Genomic DNA, 6,889 nt, shown 5'->3' with positions numbered 1-6,889 from the left:
CTGAGGGACTGCCCTGGGGAGGCCCAGTCTACTGCTGTCACATTTCTGGCAAACTGTATGAGAAAGGACCTGATTCCCCAGGGACCCACAAAGTCACCCAGTGGGGCCACGGGCCTGAGCAGTGCTTGGCCTCTCAAGCCATCAAAATGGCCAGAGTCAGGCAAACAGTAGTCAGGGGTGAGAGCACGGTGGATGCAGCTGAGGGCCACCTGGGCAACCACCTTCCCGATTCTGGAGCTTCAACCTCTTACTTCCCATGAGCAAGCCATACCTGTCTCATCACTAAAATTTTTCCACTTAAACCTATGTTCTTCTAAAATGAGGTGAGTTGTCACTCTTGGTCAGGAAGAGTCACACAAGTGTCCCCGGGGTGATGCGTTTCTCCTGCCGGCTTCTCCAATCCCAGCAGCCAAGGCTGAAGGCGGGAGGCCCCAGCAGCAAAGACGGCAGAGGTTTCCTGAGACTCGCCTCCCTCCTTTCTCCAGGGAAATTTATGCAGATTAACATGAACCCGCCTCATTACTTCACCTCAATAAACTGAGATTTCTCATCTGTAAAGGAGATGTTTTAAAAATCAAATGAGACAATAGATCATGGTTTAATCCACTGTCTGGCACGTGATAAGCACGCGGTACGTGGTGGTGGTCTTGCTGCTAATATTATTGGTGGGGATGTTAGTGGCATTTTTGGAATCAGCAGAAGACATTTCAATTTTCTTTTTTGATCATGGCACCAGAACTGAAGGCAGCCTGCTAGGAGCAGTGTGAGTAGGGCATGCAGAGCCATTTGTGGGTTCACGAGCCTTTTTGCACCAGGAGGGCTGCCAGACCAATCCCCTCTCCCCTATCCCTGAGCTTGTTGCAAATTTGGTCTTGGTTTGGGTTTAAGATTTGCTTTTCTCAGAAGACTTCCCAGGGCTCAGGGTGGGAAAATGTTTGTCAGGAAGGAAGGAAGCGAGGGAGGGAAGAAGAAGGAAGCAGGTAAGAAAGCAAGCACGTGGGGTGAGGGCAGGCACAGCCAGTCCTAACTCTGGTAAAGAGAGAAATTAACACCAAATAAGCACTTGTGAAATCCCCAGGGGCCTGGGCAGCACACTTCAGACTTGGTCTTATAAAATATTAATTTGGGGGAGTAAATCAAAGTCACAAATGCATAGTGTAGGAAATTTTTAACATATAATGAGAAAGAGCATAAAATTCAAACCTAATTTCACCTGCAAAGCTAATCACAGTCACCATTTTACAATATTTCCAGCTACTCCTTTACATAATTGGAATCCTAGTCTGTATTCTATCTGTGGGTTTTACACCTTTCTTTTCTTCCTTTTATTTCATGTCATGAGCATTTTTTAGTCTCATAAAAATTCTTTGAAAACATTATTTTTAATGCCTGCCTAATATTCTCTCATAAGCTATACCATGACTTTATGGGACATTGACTTCAGCCTTGGCCTTGATTGCTAATTAGCACCAGCTGAAGGCCAGAGGGCTACTCTTTTCTCATGTCCACTTCTGTTAGAATGACTCGCTGTCACGCCCCCCAGGGGTGCAGCCGCTGTCCGGGCAAATGTTCCTGTTGAAGGAGGAGGCCGGGGGAGGCCAAAGAGCAGTATAAGCAGTGAGAGGAAGAATTTCCCACTGTTTGGTGACTTCCTGTCTCTGTCTCACGACCCTGGAAGATAACATTTGGTTCAGGCTGAGATACACGATCAGGCCCCTCTCTGTGGGGTGCCTGGGCTCATGCCCGCCCCCAGCATGCCTTCCAGCTGAGCAAGGGCGTCTAGCTTTCCCAAAGTGATGACTGCAAATTGGCCGTGGATCGGGCAATGGGTCCCTTGCTGACTTCAGAATGTAAAACTCTTAGAAGGATAAATAAGTCAGTGCCATATTGTTACCTGATTTACGGTTGCCCTGTTTCCCAGAGCAGTAGGGAACACTTCCTCTGAGGCACAATCGTGCAAAAACCCGACGTGCAAGTGAACCTCACCTGGTTAAGTCATTAGGTACCGTGGCCGGCCCCTCCTGCTCTGCTGGCCCCTGGGTGATGGGGTCCGGAATCTGGGTGAGATGTGAGGTTTACAGCTCTAGAGGGAGTTCGGGCATCCCAGCTGGAGGAATGACACATGTGGCTGGCCAAGCCACCTGCGGGCCTTTTGAGTGTGCACTTTTCTGACACGTTCTGTTTGCGAAGCATTTGACCATGTTCTCTTTGCAAAGCACTCTTCCGTGGGACACTGGTATTACTCCCGTGGTAAAGGCAGAGATGCCGCAGGGAAAGAGGCTTGCCCAAGAATGGGGTGGCATTCTGTGGGGGAGTAGGAAAGCACATGAGATAAAAAGGAACACAAAATGCAAAATAAGAAGAAACGTAAATGGACAGCAAATCTGGACAGGAATCAATTAAATGCAATTAAAGTCAAACAACCATGTTTTACCTATAAAACTGAGAAAAATCATTGTAATAGAAAATCACCAAGGTAGGCAGAAAAGACACTCTGGTACACCATTGGCAGGAGCATAAATTTGAATTTGATAATGTGATTCAAAAGCTAACATCCAAAAGCCAACTCATTTAGTGGGTTATTTAACATCTTGTCACTTAGCCTAAAAAACAAAAAAAATCAAAGATGTCCCCAAGGATCTGGGTACAAGCATATTCTTGCAGTGTCATTAGCAATGGCAAAATATTGGAAACAGCTTAAACATCAACATAAACAATAAACATCCCCATATACAGAATTAGTCAAATTAATCATGGCGAATGCATGTGATGAAATATCAAACAGCAGTTTTTTAAATCATGTCATTGAAATGACTTTTTTTTTATTTCATAAAAAATGCTAATAAGAAAGTAAGATACAGTGGGATCCTAATTTTGCTTATAGAGATAGAAAGATGTCTCTCTCTCTCTAATATAGGAGATACACATATGGTATATATCACACATATTCATACAGAGAGACACAGAGAGAGAGTCAGAAAACGAGAGAGTGCACGCACGTGTGCCAGATATGGAGAAGAGCAGAAACAGACGGATGGGAAAGAACAAGTACACCCAAATTTGAACAACAGGCTGAAGGCTTTCTGGCCACCTGGTGGCTATTTGGAAAGTGTTCCTTACTACCTTCATATAACGGATCTTAGTTTAAGAACAAGCCCACAGTCAGTGGATAGGACTTTGAAACTTTGTTTAAAATGATTATCTAGGTCTGGTCCAAATGATTTGTGAATTACTTATGCATTCATTATATTTATTGATCATAAATCGGAGGATTTCAGACAGGGTCTAGGTCTTGAGGGGGTGGAGATCTCCATCACCTAAAGTTCCCTAACATCACAAGGGGAGGGACAGCAGTTTATCAGTGTTCCACAGCCTTGCAGAAACCCCATGTTCTTGTAAGAAGGCCACAGAGGTGAACCCAAAACTGGACTTATTTTTTCTGAGTTTACGGCAGTTCTATTCTGCATGTGGCTGGGTCAGCCACGCCGCAGCTGGTTAGATACACCTTTGACTAAGAGAATTGGTATACGAATTCAATAACATTGAGCAGACGACGTTTTCTTGGTAGCTTGGTGTGCAGAAATCTTCCAAAACATGTCTCTTAAGAAAAGGTAATTAAAAAGGGTTGTCAATAATGAGAAAGCATTAGAGCCAGACCTACACTTTCTCCACTGTGCCTGTTGGCCTTGCCTCCTGTTTGGTCTTTCAGGAGCTCTGGAGGAAGTGAGGGTCTGGCTCAAATGCTGTCGTGCATGAAGAGCTGGTGGCGCCTTCCCTTCGGTGAGGACATGAGGATTATACACATAAACACGGCCCACTGAAACAGGCACACCCAGCGACCCAGCAGCTCCACTCCCAGGTGTATAGCCAACAGAACTGTTTACACGTGTTCACCAAAACACGCAGACTAGACAGCTCACAGCAGCACTGTCTGTGACACCTCCACACTGGAGATTACCCAGCACCCATCACCAAGAGAACAGATACACAGATTGGGGTTTATTCACACATGGGAACCCAGCTCAGCAATGAGAATGAACCACCTGGAACCACATGCCACAGCCCTGTGTACAGTCAGGAAATCCAGACACAAAACAATGCAGGCTGTGGGTTCCATTCATACAATGTACAAAAACACACAAAGGTGGCCTGTGCTGCCAGAGACTCACTCTGAGGGTGCAGGGACTGGAAGGGGGCCGTAAAGGGCTTTGGGGTGCTGGTAATAGCCTGCTGTCTGATCTGTGGGGTGGTTACACGGATATGTTCAGTCTCCAAAAAATTCATCAAACTCTATACTTTGGATGTTGCAGATTTCTGTAGGTATATTATACTTTAATAAAAAATTTAAAAGAAAATTAGCTTGGTACCTGGCACAAAGTGATATTCCTTGTCAATATCATATCTGTAAAACTCTTATTTACTGGCAAAGCCCTAGGTCTGAGTCTAGATAGGATGGTGAAATGAAGGAAGAGGGAAAGAAAGCAGAACAGGAGAAAGGATGAGAGGGATGTGGTAGCCAGACCCCCAAGGGCCCCTCACCCACTGCCATTGAATTTGTCTTCCAGTTCCTGGGTTCATGCCTTTTTGTGACTCTCTCCCTTTGAGGATGGACAGGACCTGTGATTTGTTTCCTACCCACAGGGTATGATAAAGGTTATGGGATCTATGTGATTATGTCACAGAAGACGGTAGTGCCCAGCTTGCAGGAGTCTCTCTCTGTCCCTGGTGGCTGTGAGGAAGCAGGTGGCCACACTGGGAATCCCCACATGGCAAATAACTACAGTGGCCTCTAGGACCTGAGAGGAGCTTCCAACCAACTGACAGCAAACAACTGAAGCTCTCAGTCTTAAACCTCAAGAAGCTGAATGCTGCCAACAGCCATGTGAGCAGGGAAACAGATCCTTCCCCAGCTGAGCCTCCAGATGAGAGTGCAGCCCTGGGAGACAACTTCATTTCAGCCTCTTGAGACCCTAAGCAGAGGAGTCAGCTAAATCTGCCTGGAATCCTAACCTACAAGAACTATGGGACAATAAATGTGTGTTGTTTTAAGCTGCTAAGTTTGTGGTAATTTGTTACAAGGCAAAAGATAATACAAGGGAGGCCAAAAAGCCATGCACATGGTGACAAAATATATCTGATAATATGAATGGAAGCTGTGCCTCTACGTTTCAAAGTATTTCCGTTTTAGTGACCCTGTAATCTGGACGTCTCTCCTGTAGTGGCTGGCCAGCTGTCCCTTAGCAGGGCTAAACTTGGAGTCAGCCATCACTGAGGTCATCAGTCAGACACACCCAGGTATGGATCTTGGCTCTACTGCGTTTGACCTTGGGACAGTTCCTTAACCCTTTGAGTCTCAGTATCTTTTGATCAACATGGATAGTGATTTTTTTTTCCCTTGGCACAAGGCACACAATGAAGGTTAGTTTTCTTCTTTCCTTAAAAAAATGCTATTGCATTTAGAAACAGAAGCTTTAGACAGAATGAGAGGTACTCTGGAACATTCTGGACCCACCTGCAGCAGAGAAATGAAATTCAAGCCACTACACGAAGAAATGGAACAAGAGTCCTTTTAGTTTCAGGGTTGGAGATCCCTCAGACAGACAGCCCTCGAGCTGGGAGCTTCCATCAGCAGCATACACGGCTACCTCTGCAGTAAACTGCACCAACTCTCACACACAGATCGATATAACAGGGCAAGAGAGAAGGAGGCAAGCCAGGCAGTTTGCCAAAAGCAGAATCCGTGTGTGGGCTGTTGAGCTGTATTTCTGGTCCAATAAATCAATCTGCCTTGGAAGAACTCATCCAACTCTATGACGGTAACTGGAGCTACCTTCCTCAGGGGCTGTTTGTTATGTTCAAGGTCAGGTGACAAGTACAGGTCTTTAGAGTCATACACAGTCACTCTTCACCCCCCTCTGGGAAAAACTCTGCAATATCTGGAGAATCAGCTAAAAACTAGTCTGTCTGCAGGCTGTTGAAAAGTTGGGAGAGAATAGAATTGAGTTAACCCCTGATTTCTTACCTTGTTGGACCTCCAAACCTCATTTCAACATTCTCTCTACGATGCCTCCCCTAAACCGACATCTCTATTAATTTGCTAGTTGTTGAGTCTTGCTGTAGCAGAGATACCTGGGCATCAGCCCAAAAAAGAATCAGATAATAATATCAGCTGCTGTTTATTGAGACCTGATTCGGTGCCAGGCAATGCACCAGCCACACATTTCATATGTGTTACTTCTCTTAAATCCACAACAGACCCAGGAGCCAATTACGCTGGGTGTCTGTTTTCACAGGTGAGGAAACAAGCCCAGTGAAGTTAAATAGCTTGCCTAAGGTCACAAAGCTGCGAGTTGACACAGTCAAGCTTAGAAATCAAATCTTTCTGACACCAAAAGTCATGTTCAAAGCAAGAAGCTACACTCTGGATCCAACTTGTTAGTAGATAACTGGTTGTATCATCAAATCCCACTAATTGTTGGCCTACTTACGTGTAAGACTATGCATAAACGTGAAGCAACAGCCCCTAGTCTCACAGCATCTACAGTCTAGTGGGAGTTGACAGAAGACATGCATGTAAGGATTAGTACGTCCCCAGTGCCACGTGAATCTGTACAGAGCGCACTAGTGGAATTTGATGGAGAGACGCTGCCTGTGAGCAGATAGGGTCAAGGAGTATTTCTTTCAGCAGAAGGGACCTGAGCTAGAGTGACATCACTCTAGACCAGCTGGGTGAAAAGACTCGATGAATGAAAAGGAGGAAGACGGCGTTCTAGTTCCTCCAGGGCAGCACGTGGCAAAGGCAGGGAGGTGGGAACAGGCAGTGAGCTCAGGAGCACATCACTAGATGGGAAGAGGGTTTGTGAAAAGCAGTGATGGGAAATAAGGAAAA

Source organism: Vicugna pacos, chromosome 11 (assembly GCF_048564905.1).
Source record: "Vicugna pacos chromosome 11, VicPac4, whole genome shotgun sequence".
NCBI lineage: Eukaryota > Metazoa > Chordata > Mammalia > Artiodactyla > Camelidae > Vicugna > Vicugna pacos.
Note: the sequence above shows the minus strand (reverse complement) of the source record.